This window comes from Triturus cristatus, chromosome 3_1 (genome assembly GCF_964204655.1).
Source record: "Triturus cristatus chromosome 3_1, aTriCri1.1, whole genome shotgun sequence".
NCBI lineage: Eukaryota > Metazoa > Chordata > Amphibia > Caudata > Salamandridae > Triturus > Triturus cristatus.
Window position 1 is genome coordinate 921,459,234 of NC_140583.1, and position 16,040 is coordinate 921,475,273.

The window sequence follows — 16,040 nt, forward strand, 5'->3', positions numbered from 1 at the left end:
TCCTGGTGGCACCAGGCTTGGGGTCTCTACTCTCTGAGTAAAGGAGTTCATCATCCCAGTAGATCCTATGGGACCCACTAGCACTCCCAGCAGCCTTGTGGAAATCTGGAATAATTTCCGTTAACATAAGCTGAAGCCATCCTGGTTGTGGCATCCATTTTGTTGGCTTTGTAATTCTCCCATCCTCTGCTGCTCGTCTTTTTCCCTGTCTGTGCTGTCTATTTTAGTTGCCTTCCTGACTCAGCTAAAAGCAACACCTGGTCTCAGACTCAACTGTTAATCTCTTAGTGTTGCCATAAGCACTCCTGCTCCCCCTCCCACTTTGCTGACTAAGTGATCTACCATCTGCCCATGTTTGTCGGTAACTATTCCAGTGTAGGACTGTACCTTCTATTTGTATCCACATGCTTACCAGTGCAGAAAAAGCTGTATATAAGGCCTGTGTTCTGTGACTTCAATGTACTACCTCAGGCAGCACGAGAGTGCTGTGTGGAAGTAGTCCCACTCATGAGTGATCAATAAACTTGTTATTTGAATTCCAGCTTCAGTGCCAATCTCTATTTTGTTTGTCTATGGACCCGTGGACAGAGAAGGATAACCCCTGCACCGGTGTGCACACTAAAATCCACATAGCACATGGGCCGGCACATGTTGGAGCATCCTCAATAGCAAAACAACTTTTGCAAGTTTGGGACCATCCAGAGATTGTTGGGACAGCTAAGAAAATAGTCCAGTCCTGTCTGATTTGTCTCCAGTATAATCTTGGAAAGGGAACATGAACTCCAACAGGAGAGTTTGCAATACCTACTGCACCTTTTGAGGTCCTGCAAATGGATTACATCCAGCTTGAGAGCTGTAACAACCTGAAGTATGTATTGGTAGTGGTTTGTGCCTTTAGTAAATGGGTGGAGGCATACGCTATGAAAGATAATACAGCTCTTACTACAGCAAAGGTGCTCCTAAAGGAGTTCTTTACCCGATTCGGCATTTGCAGAGTTTTGTGGAGTGACAACGGACCCCATTTTATTGGGAAAGTTGTTAAGTATCTCATGAAAGTTGGGAATTAAGCAGATGTTTCATTCTGCTTTTCACCCACAATCAGCAGGACTAGTGGAACGTTACAATTCTACCCTCAAATTGAAATTGGCTAAAATACAGGCGTCCACATCTTTGAAATGGCCTGATGCACTGCCTTTAGTATTGCTATCTATTAGATCAATACCACATACACGATCTGGCCTCACACCATATGAGGTTGTTTTCGGAAGGCCAATGAATATTTGGGGGGATTCCTAAGACACGCCCAATACATGATGTAACCCTATGTATTGATGAATGACTATTTGTCTCAGTTGACTGACAGTGTCTTCTATTTATCAACAGGTTCGGGAGACTCTTCCAGACAGGTCGCAAGGCGAGGGCCACTGCTTGCACCCTGGGGATTACGTGGTAATAAAGTCCTTCCAGAGAATCAGCTCCCTAGCACCGAGGTGGCGAGGACCGGAGCAGGTACTATTGGCTACCAGGACTGCAGTTCGAGTGATGAACCGGAAGAACTGGGTCCATGCGACACACTGTGGAAAAGTGTTGCAAGACCTAATGAGCCCCACTGCATTAGCAGATCACCGCGATATCCTGGTCACCGAGAAAGGACAAGCCACGTCACCTGAAGGATCTTGGGAAGTCTTCCCAGACCACACGATTCCTGGTACATCCCGATATCAATTGCAACCCAGGAAGAGAAACACTTCGTTGCTGAAAAAGACTGAGCCACTGTCCTGGGTGGTTAAAGACTGACTTCAAAGGGGGGTAGTCTTTTAGTGACTATTCGTCTCAATGTTAGTGAAGAAATCAACTCCTGCCCAGGACCTTCGGGCACCATCATGTTTTAAATATGCCTAAGGAGAAGAAACTAACTGCTGCAAGAGTTTGTAGCAAAAGAACAATAATTGCTACTGGACTTACTTTGACTGTTGTTACTGTTGCTATGATAACATGGATTGTATTGGAAGTAGCTCCTGTCTGAAATCTATTGACTGCTACTACTCCTGTCCCCATTGAACATCATTACTTAACTCTTCCTTATCATGAGCAGAAGCACAGAATGCCCTACCTCAATAACACTTTCATTCAGATGTTGCACCATACACAATGCTACGAACGTTACTAATTGCTGGGTATGTGGAATGATGCCAGCTCATCAGAAAAAGGGAGGACCGCCTTTTATTCCTTTGCAGTTTTCACATAATGGCTCCTGCAAAGCTTGGTTTGCACTATTGTGGGTTTCTCATATCACTAATATTACTAACTTTGTTCAACTGAGCGTTAAGGCTTCCTACATCAAAGTCTGCTATCCTTATGAGGAAGGGGACCCACATGCCAAAGGAAATGTATGGGAAATGGAGGAGTATTGCCGAGGAAATTCCTCCGCGCACTATGTTTTTCCTAACACTCGAACAACCAAGGGAAATGGGCCTCCTGCTATCGCTGTTACTAGAGCTCGAGCGGATCTTTGTGTAAGCAGTATTGGCAATATCTGTGGGAAAAAGTCACTGTACTTTAGTGTTAAATATTACTGGAATGAACACTAGCTGTTTTTTTGTCCTCACACAACACCTATTTCATTTGCGGAAGTAAAGGTTATTATCATCTACCTATTGGTTGGTCTGGCATCTGCTATGTGTCCTTTTTGCTCCCACCTATGTTTTTGGCACCTGCATCCTACCTTAAAGACTATAAACGGTATAGTGACATTTCTAAGAGTCGATTCAAGAAGACAATAAACAATGATGAGGTGGATCAAACTGATGCTGCACTACAGCAGTATATTGACTTTAATTTATATCACTCCCCTGGTTTATCTAGCGGAATCATTAGGGGCTAAGGTGATGGCCTATGCTGATGACACTCAGCTTCTGTTCACTTGGGGCAGGGACGATGACTCAGTCCTTGCGGCATAACACTGCCTTTCCTGTGTGTTTCAGTGGCTCGCTCTGGCACAGCTGAAGTGCAATGAGGAAAAATATGAGGTCCTTTTATACGGTGCGTTCCCTGCCAACTTTAGAGAGAGACTGTGGCCCCCTGGCTTCCCCTTGCCTAGTGCAGAGAGAAATGTCGCCAAAAATCTGGGCGTCTGGTTCAAAGAAAATTTGAACTTTTCAACACAAATTAAGAAGCTGGCGGGGACCTGCTTTGGTACCTTGAAGGTACTGAGGAAATGTCTTCCTCTTCTCCCTAGATCTACCAAAGAAACGGTGGTCCGGGCACTGATTTTGTCCCGTCTGGACTACGCTAATGCACTCTTCGTGGGTATCCCCGGCTACCTCCTAAAGAAACTGCAAGTTGTCCAAAACTCGGCAGCCAGACTCCTTCTGGGTCTGTCTGCACACCCTGCACTGGCTCCCAGTGGAGTCTTGGATAAAATTCAAAATGCTGACCATTGCTCATAAGGCCCTCTATGGTCTTTGCCCTATCTACTTACAAAAGAGATTTGCTTTTTACATACCAGTGAGACAGGTGCGTTCCTCCTCTCAGTTATTGATGCAGACCCCCAGGTTTAACCGCCAAAGGCTGGGCGGGAGCTCGTTTGTTAGGACAGCTGCTTTGGCTTGGAACTCACTGCCGCTGACATTGCGCGGCCTTCAGGATCCAATAATTTTCAAGAGAAAACTAAAGACCCTTCTCTTTTAGTTACTGCTAGGTCCTTGCTTCCTTTTCCAATGCACGCACCGGGACACTCTGCTGAGTAGCCGTGCGCGCTATAAATAAATATAACATATTCTTCTTTGTTGGTGCGGCCTTAAACAGCAGAAAGATCCGATGCTTGACACGTGTTGAAGAGGCTGTAACCAATCAGACAGCAATGGCGCTTGGAAATATCACAGAAGAACAACAAATTGCGAGAATTGTGACTCTCCAAAATAGGATGGTCCTTGATGGCATCCTGGCTGACCGTGGTCCAGCATGTCGCATCATCGCGAGTAGCTGCTGCATTTACATCCCTGACCAAGCCCCTTCTGTTTTTGATGCAATTTCCAAGATGCACAAAATAGCCACTGAAATCCACCAGGACTCAGGGACATGGACTTTGACTGGATGGCTATGGAACATGTTTACTGTATTGCGCTGGAAATTATTGTCAGCCCTATGTACAATTTTTGCTATTCCTTTTACTTGTTGCCTATGTATTCAATGCGGCCCAATGCTTTGTTCCCTGTGTGTTTCTACTTGCACCTCGTGTACACCGACTAAACAGAATGTTAAGAATGTAAATGCCCAACTAGCAAGTGATCAAGAAATTAATAAAATGATGCAGATCGATGTCAGTGATACTTTTTGTATTCCTTCAAAAGTATTAGAAGATGTCTTCAGCATATGCTAAAGGGGTCGTCTGTGGAAATCTGGAATCATTTCAGTTAGCATAAGCTGAAGCCATCTTGGTTGTGGCATCCATTTTGTCGGCTTTGTAATTCTCCCATCCTCTGCTGCTCATCTTTTTCCCTGCCTGTGCTGTCTATTTTAGTAGACTTCCTGACTCAGCTAAAAGCAATATGTATGCTAAGAGTTTGTAGCTGCCAGAACACCTGGTCTCAGACTCAACTGTCAATCTCTTAGTGTTGCCATAAGCACTCCTGCTCCCCCTCCCACTTTGCTGACTAAGTGATCTCCCATCTGCCCATGTTTGTCGTTAACTATTCCTGTGTAGGCCTGTACCTTCTATTTGTATCCACATGCTTACCAGTGCAGAAAAAGCTGTACATAAGGCCTGTGTTCTGTGACATCAGTGAACCACCCCAGGCAGCACTTGAGTGCTGTGTGGACGTAGTCCCACTCATGAGTGATTAATAAACTTGTGATTTGAATTCCAGCTTCAGTGCCAATCTCTATTTTGTTGGTCTATGGACCCGTGGACAGAGAAGGGTGACCCCTGCACCGGTGTGCACACTAAAAGGCACATTTCCACAGCCTCAGCAGCAGCTTGCTGTCTGAGGGGTTCAAGAGAGGGGCAGCTCAGCAGCTCCTGGCTCAGATCTGCCCTGGAAGGGCCCCCTGTCCCCAAGAACTCAACCTGATAAAGGCTCAAGCTCATCTGCAACAGTTCCTTCTTCAGAACTAAGATCAGCGCCCTCTGGATTCTGAGTCAGGGGGAAAGACACGGCCTTACCCCTACTGCTCCTTTTCTTGGAAGGCGCCTAGTCCATTTTTCCAGGATCCAGGGCCTGTTCAGTGGATGACATTTTTGCCCGTGACCTAGTCATAGCAAACACATCTGCAGGGATTCCTAACATTTCTGCATGAGTCCCGAGTTCCACTTCAGCCCAAGCTGAGGTTTCTAAATCATTCAAAAGGGAGGTCTGCACTTGCCACAACCTTCTTAGGGCCAGTTACCCCTCCCCAGGTGAAATTAACAACTGTCAAGGAATGGTCTGTCCTGACATTGCTAGCATTGGTCACTTGGTACATCTCACCAAGTATGATTTGCTCAGGAGCCACAAGATCTTGTCACCATTGTGACACTTGCTCCTGTGTCCCTGAATGCCAAGGCCTCTTTTCCATTTATCAAAGGCTATTGTCTGCATTTGCCCAGATTACTGGGACTGACAAATAGGGAGGCAATATCCATGCCTCCATCACAGATCAGTACAGCCTGAATGGGAACTCTGACTAGGCCAGAGTCCATCTCAGATCCCAGGGTTAACCCTACTACACCCTTATTCTAAGTACCACCACTTGGAGCTGAACTAGGGGCAACAGTTGCCTTAGGGGCAATGGTGGCTGGAGTGGAGTCCTTGGACTTGTTACAATCACTTCTCCAATGGGTCTTCTGTTTAGAGATTTGACACCATGGCTTCTTCATGCCTTTTCCCTTGTTGGATTGTGACTCCCCACCAGATGCAGATGTTTGGGGCCCTTGAGAAGACTTCTGGTCTTTCCCTTCTCCCTACCCTTATCAGAGATTTTAGAATCTTGCTTCGTGTTGTCACCACCATGGTTCTGAACCTTCTGCCTCACCCTGGTTTTGACCTATTTGTCTGCCTTCTGGCACAATTCTTGGGGAGAGGTCAGATCAGAGTCCACCAGGTACTGATGCAACAACTGATTTTAACAATTATTAAGGATCTGCTCCCTCATAGTTAAATTGTACAATCCTTTAAAATCATACACTTTACTGCCAAGTAACCAGCCTTCCAGAGCCTTAGTAGCACAACCTACATGGTCAACCCAGTCTTGAGTCTGTGCATTTTGGGTATCTCTGAACTTGCTCAGTGGTTAAGCCAAACCCATCAATCAGAGCACTCTTCAAGACTTTGTAATTATCATCATCCTCTCCTCTAACAGTGAGGAGCTTGTCTCTACCTTTGTCTGCAAAGGACAGCCACAAGATTGCTGCCCACTGCTCCTGAGAGACCCTCTGTACTTTATAGGCCCTCTCCAGTGCAGTTATCCATTTGTGGATGTCATCCCCAATATGGTACGGAGGAACAATCTTGTTCAGGTTCCTATGGTCATGAGTATGTTCTCTACCTCTAGGGACACTGTTGCTGCCACCATGGGGCTCTAGCCCCAACTTCTTAGACGCTCTCTGAAGCTCCAGGGATTCCCTATCTAAGGCCAATTACTCTCTCTTGATTCTGAGCTTAGCTCTCTCAAACTCAAGCAGCTGGCACTTCTTCTCATAAGAGGAGTCCCTTTTATGAGAAGCAGAAGTCCTATGAGAAACAGAGGCCCCCAGAGAAGTACCAGAATGATTAGATTCCTGAGGAGATCTTGATCTTCTTGGTAAACTATTAACCCTTCCAGGTGGGGTAAAGAGAGGGCCACTGAGGCCTTCTCCCTCACCTTCAGGAAGAATTGGATTGTCCAGGTTAGAATCATCTTGATCCTCCTGGCCAGCATCAGAGTCTCGGTCATAGATGTTTTCACTTTCTGGCTTTTCCTCTTCTGCTGTCCCACCCACCTTGCATGCCTCATCAGACCCTGGGGTCTTTCTGAGGTAATCTAAAAGCAAAGCCTCTATGAGGCGTTGAGTGCATGGATTTTTCCCTGTCTTCAGTTTCATAGCAGTAAACATAGTCCTCAATTCTTGGAATGGGATATGGTCATACTTAGTTGTCAGAGGTCCACTGGCTTCTGGCCTCGAAGACATACTAGTGTTATGTGGTGTGGCACCTACCTAACAGTGGGAACTACTAAACTCTCTTGAGTTGGAGAAAGGGTGTGCTAGACCCTCGACTTACCCAACTCTAAGTTCAGTAGAACTTACTTTATTCTAGTCTTGATTTATATGTACCCAAGTACCTTTAGTGGTTTTCAGTTAGTCACTGAATGAGATTATCTGGTAAAGCAATAGCAAGCTTGAACCCCAACCGCTGCACACCAATGTTAGAAGTTGGCCTGGTATATGCTGTCCACTAGTTAAAGTGGGCACCTTGCACCAGTCCAAACTACCCTTATTGATGATTAGGTTAAAGACAACCTTTATTGAAAGCTATCCTAATGGTAGCTATGGAGAGCAGCCTTCAGGCCAAGTCTCGAAGGAATGTAAAGCAGCTTGGTTTACCAGATTATAACCTCCTGAATGACAAAATGAAAGGAGAACCACACAAGGAATATATCAAATATATGTATTTATTACTAGACACTCTCTACTAACCTCTTTATGAGATTAGAGAACAAAGCACACAATATTAAAGTACTAGAACGACAGTAAATAGCACAATACACAGCAGGTTCCAGGGAGAGACCGAAACATATACTAAGAAAGTGGTACAACAACCACGACTTGACTAGACAGTGCCTAGAGCACATAGAATCGCTGGGACCTCAAGGAACCACCCAAGGTAGTGACACAGGGGACCCACGGAGGCCGGGTGCAGTGTGAACACAGTTGCGAGCTCTGTATAACTCTATGGGAAAGTCGCGGTTGGAATTTTAAAGATTAAGGACACCTAGGAAAGGACTTCAAGCAAAACCTTTGGAACATAGAAGGTTCTAAGGCCAGTACCCTTGAGAGCACCGAGGTAACCATGTTACCTATCCCAGGAAAGCCGGGTGCATAGGGGTCAAGTGGTGTTGGAAACGCTCGTTGATTTCAATGGCGTGATGTGAAGAAGTGCTGCTGCCGGGAAGATGAAGTGTCCGGTGTGATCCAAGCCTGGATCAGAGCTGAGAAGAACCTGAAAGCAGAGGGGACAGAGTCTGGGTCACTTCACAGTGACCAGGGGCATGATAGACGAATGCTCACCGATGTCAGGTGTTTCAGGTGAGAAGAGTTGAAGCTTGACTCTGCAGCCATGGGGACCAGGAGACGACTACCAAAGTCTGGAGGTGAGCTGTCCCGCGAAGGATGTCGAGCGTGGGGGGGGTGGGTCAGTTTCCGGACTGAACACCAACAAGCCTTGGCAACTGCAACCCACGCAGTCAGAGGAAAGATGCTTCGATGAGGACCAGCAAGGTCCTAGGGGCTCTCCAAGCTATGGAGAGTCAAGGCACGTCTGGAACAACCAGGAGAGCCCACTGAAAGTTAAAGATACCTTCACAGGGACCCACAGGTCGAGGGACTAGGGATCGCGAAGGGACCTCGAGAGGAATCACAAAATACCAGCCCACGGAACACTCGTGGAGTGTAGGCCAGAAATCTTCGGTGGAAACACTGCTCGGGGTCAGGCCTACAAGTAGCCCAAAGCACAGCCTTAGGGATCGCCGAAAAGCATATGCTGCTGCAAAGGGACACTGTGCACAGGGGTACAGGTTGCACAGTCCCCACGAGGGCTGCGGGTCTCAGGATTGCTGAGAGCACTAATCGACCTCGGGGACACTTGGGGACCCACTTCCTGTGTTGCAGAAATCTTCGGAGTCCTCAGGAGCTCGGGAGATGCAAACCGGTCAGATGCGTTTAAGGTGCCTGCCTTGCAGGGGAGTAACTCCTTTACTCCAAGGGAGATTCTTCAGTCATCCAGCGTAGTGTAGATAGTCAAAGTACTTGGTTTCTGTAGCAGAGTTTCGTCCAGGTAAATCTAAAGTCCTGTAGTCAGGGGTTCCTACTTTATACCCAAGGAAGGGGTGGGACAAACTCTGGGGACCCACCTACGGGAGGGTCAGGACAGAGGGGTGACTACACCCATGGCCTTTGTCCAGTTTCGCACCAGAGCATGAGCAAATGGCTCCTGCAACCGGTTTGAGCTGGACTATGCACAAGGACACCAAATGTGCCCCCAGTGCAGACATCAAAGCACTCAGAGTGCACCCACCCAGCCCCAATACACTAAAGCCTTTCTGGGAGGTGGTCACCTGTGACAGGAAATCTATTGTCCAGCCTTCCCCTGCCGGAGTTTCGTCCAGCAGCAGGAAGGCAGACTCGTGTCTGTGGCTGGCAGCATCCATCTTGTGATGCCAGAGTCGAGAAAGCTGGTACTAGGTGTACCGGTGTTGTCGTATTTCTCCCTCTAGGAGGGTAGAATCATACCTCCCACACCAGTTACTGGTGTGGTTTTATGATTCCAAGGTGTTTGACACCAAACACAATATGTTTCCATGCAGCCGTTTTAAAGTTAGCATTTACCGCGAGGTTATAATGCACTTAAGAGTATATGGTTGGCTGCACCACAAACAACTCAGGAATAGTGGTACGGAAGGCTGCAGAGGGGCTCTGCTCATGCAGGAGCACCCTCTCACATAAAACCCAGGACCCTGCCTTCAGAATTGAGAAGGCCTGCCATGCGGTGACTGATAGGTTTATATGTGCAGTCATATGGAGTAGATGTAGTGAACCTATATCTAAGTAAGGGGTGCATGCACCACCTTACACAGGCTCCTGTAGCAGGCCTGTTGTGTCATTTTGAATGGTCTCCCAGGGGTGGCATAATACATGCTACTGCCCTTGAGAGGCCTCTGGAGTACCTATGTCCTAGGTACATAGTATACCATATACTAGGGACTTATAAGGGTACCCCAGAATTCAATCTGGAGTGTACCTAAAGTACATGTAATTCATTTAGAGGAGAAAGCAGCTAGGCTGGGGTCCTGGGTAGCAGGATCCCAGCCAGACTAAGTCGAAAACAGTGAAACATCAGCAAAAAGTGGGAGTAACTATAAGAAGCGGATCCTACTCTCCTACAGTGTGCTGTTAGGGATCCTATGGATGCTATTCATTTGTACTTCAAAAGCCAGCCACAACATAGCTCCTATTAACGGCTTTTTTAAATAGGTCTGTCAGAGTTCATTTGGATGAAAAATGATTAACATGTCCTCTCACTTCCCTTGCAACCACACTGTCCCTACCCTATAGCATAACATTTGCAACTACAACTGCCTCGTTTTGAGTCTTGCCAGCAGAACCTTCAGAATGCAAGAAATCAGCAGGCCCAGTCTTCTGACACCAGAAGATAAATACCTGGACTTGGAGTTTAGCCTAGTGTCCCCCAAAACTCAACTCCTGCTTTGGGTAGAGAAGTCCCTGAAATGAGGTGTCCAGTCCATCCCATATGAAACAGTGCAACACTGTTTGATCCTTCGGGACAGGTCGGGAGGGGGGCATAGGGGGAGGGGGGGGGGGTCTCACTTGAGATTTGCAATACATTGCATTAGTATGACTGTACAGAATACACAAGGTATGTTATGTTTCTAATACTGCATTACAAATTCAACAGCACATCCACTAACAACAATATACATCCTTTAAATACGAAAACAAGAAACTACCATGTAGATTCGGACAGCGCCACAAAGCAACAAATACCATGTGCATGCCTAATTCGGTAAATGCACTAAACCAGGCTTGAAATGATGAGTGTGGACATGGCCTATTGTTTGCACCCTTGTTCAAAGCAAGTGCTTAGCCCTGCAAGTCTGCGTTCTTTTCACAAACACTCGTCAAGCAACAGTTTTAAATCTGACTTCAGATGACATATCAAAGAGAGGAACAATTGAACTGCCTGCTGGTGTTTTGTGAATCCGGGGAGCTATTCACTTAGCAGGAAATCCAAGCTTGTGCTCATTGCTGGCGGCGTGTCTGCATGCTGACGTACGCAGTGCTGTGCTGTGCCGCACAGTTTGCATCCGCAGCGTTAACAGCAGTGCGCCAGGAAGTTAAAAGGCCAGAGCAGAGAGGCGATTGATCCACCCATCACAACCACTTTACACAAATGCCAGCATGCAGCAGAAAAACACATTTTGCTAACAAAACTTTAAATCTCGAATTACCAAGTTCATTGGGCAGAATAATTCTGCACAGAGCAGATATTCTCGCTTTCGATTAGCTGTATACAAACAAATATCATTTCTCAAAAATAAATTATAAGGCATATTAAGGAGAGGTTTTTTTAAACGGTGAGAGCTGACCAACGCCAATATATATATATATAGGAAACAACATTAAAATGCATTTATAAAGACAATGTAACCATTTATCAACTTTAATAATGGGTTTAGGTGTATATTTTGGAGTGGGGTCTCGAACACTTTCTGTACTGAGAGCTACTTTTGTTCAATGAAACGCATTGAGAGCTATTATTATTAGTATTGTACAATTGAATTTTTTATATGTACAATAATTAAACCAAGCAAAAGCTTTCTAATTTAATAAGCTGGGTTGCACACAGGTGAGCTACTCGTGGGGTAGCTGGAGAGCTACAGTAGCTCACGAGCTACTGGTTGGAGACTCCTGTATTTTGGAAATATCAACAATATGCTGAATCAATCAAAACATTTAACGGGAGAAATCCGCAACTGATACGAAAGAGCTTTCTTCATAGAATTTTGATTGTCTTTATTCAACCTTTTTTACATCATGTAGTTGCGTAACACAAAACGTTTTCTTTATGGCAATAGTGCAAACGGCAGTGCGTGAAGAAGGTGCAAGAATTGATTACATACAAATTAAAACAACCACTCTTTTCTCACCCCCTGGACTATACAACTGTCTCTTTTGAAACTTGTTACAGTTCACAGGTGTTCACTATATATCTATGATGAAAACTATAGGCAGAGGGATTTTTTTTGTCGACGTTTCGACCCTCGGGTAGTTATACATTTAATCAGGTTAAATCATCGGGCAATTGTAAGCACCAGATGGTTCACTAGAAAAATCTCTGGGTTCCAATTGTGAATCAGTAGTTTAAAAATACTCACAGTATCCCCAAAGGGGAATCACATTATAAAGTTTGATTTCTAGTATTACAGCTCAGACTGTGCTTCCTGTTTCTACCACTGTCTCTGACCCATTAGTTAATCCATAACAAGCATTGGCAAAGCCAATAGGTCGCACCTATGCAAGAAATGTGTAATTTGTCAATGCATTTTAGCCATGTTGTACACTAGCATGGCTGCCGTTCAACAAGGCTAAAAGTTTGTGGTGTAGAGGAGCATGGCGAGTGGAGTGGCATAGCATGCAGACAAGTGGCTTTGAGTGGTTGTAGAGTTGCATAAACTGTCAAAGTAGAGGGTCGGGGATTAGAGTGGAGTGTTGTGGCTGTTGTAGAGTAGCATGAAATGTAAGAGTGGATCATGGTGGAGGAGAGCAGGTACAGTGGAGTGTAATAAAGGGGGGTATAGTGGAGTGTAATCGAGGGGGGGAGTGTAGTGTAGTGTAGTAGAGGGGCGTTGAGTGGAGCGTCAGGGAGTGTAGTGTAGTAGAGGGGCATTGAGTGGAGCGCCGGGAATGTAGTGTAGTGTAATATATGGGCGTTGAGTGGAGCGTCGGGGAGTGTAGTAGAGGGGCACTGAGCGGAGTGCAGCAGAGGAGGAGGGTTGAGCAGAGTGCAGCAGAGGAGGAGGGTTGAGCAGAGTGCAGCAGAGGAGGAGGGTTGAGCAGAGTGCAGCAGAGGAGGAGGGTTGAGCAGAGTGCAGCAGAGGAGGGTTGAGCAGAGTGCAGCAGAGGAGGAGGGTTGAGCAGAGTGCAGCAGAGAAGGAGGGTTGAGCAGAGTGCAGCAGAGGAGGAGGGTTGAGCAGAGTGCAGCAGAGGAGGAGGGTTGAGCAGAGTGCAGCAGAGGAGGAGGGTTGAGCAGAGTGCAGCAGAGGAGGAGGGTTGAGCAGAGTGCAGCAGAGGAGGAGGGTTGAGCAGAGTGCAGCAGAGGAGGAGGGTTGAGCAGAGTGCAGCAGAGGAGGAGGGTTGAGCAGAGTGCAGCAGAGGAGGAGGGTTGAGCAGAGTGCAGAGGAGGAGGGTTGAGCAGAGTGCAGAGGAGGAGGGTTGAGCAGAGTGCAGAGGAGGAGGGTTGAGCAGAGTGCAGAGGAGGAGGGTTGAGCAGAGTGCAGAGGAGGAGGGTTGAGCAGAGTGCAGAGGAGGAGGGTTGAGCAGAGTGCAGCAAAGGAGGGTTGATCGTCGGGGCATGGAGTGGAGCAGAGCGTCGCGGCACAGAGTAGAGCAGCGCGGCACAGAGTAGAGCAGCGCGGCACAGAGTAGAGCAGCGCGGCACAGAGTAGAGCAGCGCGGCACAGAGTAGAGCAGCGCGCCGCGGCACAGTAGCGCGGTGTGTTGTAGAATGCCGTGAAGGCTCATAGTGTGTTGGAGTGGTGCAGAGAAGCGCAGAGTGTAGTAGAGCACTGTGTCGTAGAGGGTTGTGTCGTATAGTGTAGTAGAGTTGTGTCGTACAGCGTTGTGTCGCGGTGTGGTGTACAGTGTAGTGGAGGTCGCAGAGTGGCGGTAGAAGTGGAGTGCCGTGGAGAGCCATGAAGTGTAGAAAAGTGGCAGGGAGTGTCGTACGTGGATTAGAGTTTCGTAGAGTGGACTGTCATAGATAGGAGTATCGTAGAGTGAAGTAGGCTGTCAGAGTTGAGGGTTGTAGAGAGGAGTGACGTAGAGTGTTGTGGCGTAGAGTGAAGTGGAGTGGCGGAGCAGAGAGGGGAGTAGAGTGTCATAGTGTGTTGTGGAGTGTCAGAGTGGACTATACATGGTGTGATAGCGCACAGCCATTACAGACAACACATTGTCAATAGAAATGGGCATTACATTTGCACAGGCATACAGTTTTACTGATAAAATTATACAGCAAACAAATGATAATGTGGGTAAACTGCATCACCCAGTTTATTGATTTGCTTTGATGGTATGCAAATATTTGTTTCCTCCACTCCTCAGAATTACTTAACCTCTTCGGTGCCCGTGACGAGCTGGACTCGTCATGGGCCGCGGTGGCGCTGTGCCCATGACGAGTCCAGCTCGTCACAAACCCCGCCCGCTAATGTAACTGCCGGCACAGGGCGGGGAAAGGGGCGGGCACCGAAGGGGTTAAAAATGTGCTTTATTTGTATGTTAATAAATCGGATATATTCTGAAATATTTGTACAGTTCGTTTAGACATTTAAATGTTATTGTGTACTATAAAAAAAATAAATTCTACAGCCTTTCGTCTCAAATTGGTACCCAGCAGATTAGTCACATAAATACACTCCCTTTGAAGTCAGAGAATTAAAAGTAAACATCAAGCTACATTGGAAGACAGCCTGACATTAGACCTCTGTTTTTGAACGCACAGGAAATGTGACAAGATAAGCACAACATTTAAAGGCCTGTTTACTGAAAGATAGTACTTGTGGAAGAGTACAAGGAGCCCTGGTAAACAGGTTATGCTCTACAGGATGCACTAACAGCCTAAAAAAAATAAAGGCAGCAAATAGAAAGCAAGCAAATGCGAATTACAAACCACAAAGCCAACGGTAAAGAATGGGCGGAATACATTCGAAGGGAAGCTTTCCAAATGTCCCCAATATGTCTTCAGCAAACCAAACCGTTGCGTTGTCTGGTAGGCTTCAACCTAAAAAAAAGAGGCCCACTGGACCAGTGTTTTATACAGTTTACAGACTCAAGTCCTGGGTGGCACTTGGAGGTTTTTTTCCCCCTAAAAATACATATATTTTGGACATGGCTGCAAAATTATGTTATCCCACATTCTAAGCAAGTAAAGTTATTAAAGCACGCAAGCACTGTTTTTTTAAATTTCTTCGACTTTTTATTACAAATGAGAAATTCATTCAAGATTTACCAGGGTAATTAAGGTTTGCATGATCAGCTTCGTAATACAAGTCAGATTTTTGCTACTGAAATAAATAAATATATCAGCGCTCCAATTCACCAGCCATTAATATAATGCTCTTTGCACTGCAAGGAAGCTCTCAGTTTGGAGCAAACCCAATACCATTTCATTTGAACCATTACTTCGCTCATCACTATGAAGCTGCATTCTTTTATTATCCATGGCTTCCAAGTTATTACCCTTTCATTTAGCCACGCTTAGAGAAGAACTCTCAGCCCAGTTAAGAAAAACTAATTTGTATTTTATCTTTGAATTAAAGCGTAACTGTAAAATGGTAATTTCATTTCTGGTTAATTATGATTCAGCGAACAGAACTCGTTTTTTTCCCGTACCATATTTCACTACGATATAGGCAGGCCCTTCAAATGTTCAATTTCTGTGGATTTCGTTCATTGTAAATTCAGTTTCTGTTGAAAAGATTGGCTTACTGACAGTATCGGAAAAAATAATGCACTAACTTTGTGACAGCCGAAGAGGCGTGGTCAGGCAGAGAGCTGAAAATATGAACTATCTAGCTCCCATACCTCTCATGATATCCTTTTCAATTATTGGAGAGAAAAAAACCTGAACAGTAGTATAAAGCATGCTACAGGATACAGTCTCACAGAGTATCTCTGGGTAGCTCCAGGAAGACACCAGATCAAACCCTAGAGTATCCTGAAGGAGGACTACAACAGCTGACCCCAGCAACTGAGGTCTAAACGGGCAGAGAGGGAGGAGTCACCTGAGCAGATGAGGAGGAAGTGAGTACTGCTTGATGGGAAAATAGCCAGGAGCTACAGGAAGTTAAATGCACATGTGACTAAAGACTAGTTACGCTCCAGCGAGAGAAGTGATAGACCAAACGGAAGGTGCAGCAAGTGAACAGAAAGGGGAAGCAACACACTTTTATTTCTCGAAATCCAAATAAAGCAGTCTGGTGAGAGAATTGGGCCCAATGAAAGCAGAAAACCAGACTCAGTAAGTAGTTGCAGATGGTGGAGAAAACTAGTCTGGGTCACAACGCGATGG

General features: G+C 46.0%; 1 protein-coding gene across 5 annotated transcripts in view; it reads right to left on the reverse strand.

The window, feature by feature from the left end:
• The window catches only part of PKP4 (plakophilin 4), a 693,496-nt gene that overhangs the window by 533,649 nt on the left and 143,807 nt on the right, over positions 1 to 16,040 (reverse strand). The window contains exon 1 of one of the 5 annotated variants that reach the window (XM_085645507.1): positions 14,640 to 14,729. The exons of the other annotated variants lie outside the window; for them this stretch is intronic. The gene's annotated coding sequence lies outside the window, so the exon portion shown is untranslated. Of the gene's footprint in view, positions 1 to 14,639; positions 14,730 to 16,040 lie in introns of those variants that run through there. 5 annotated transcript variants of the gene reach the window in all.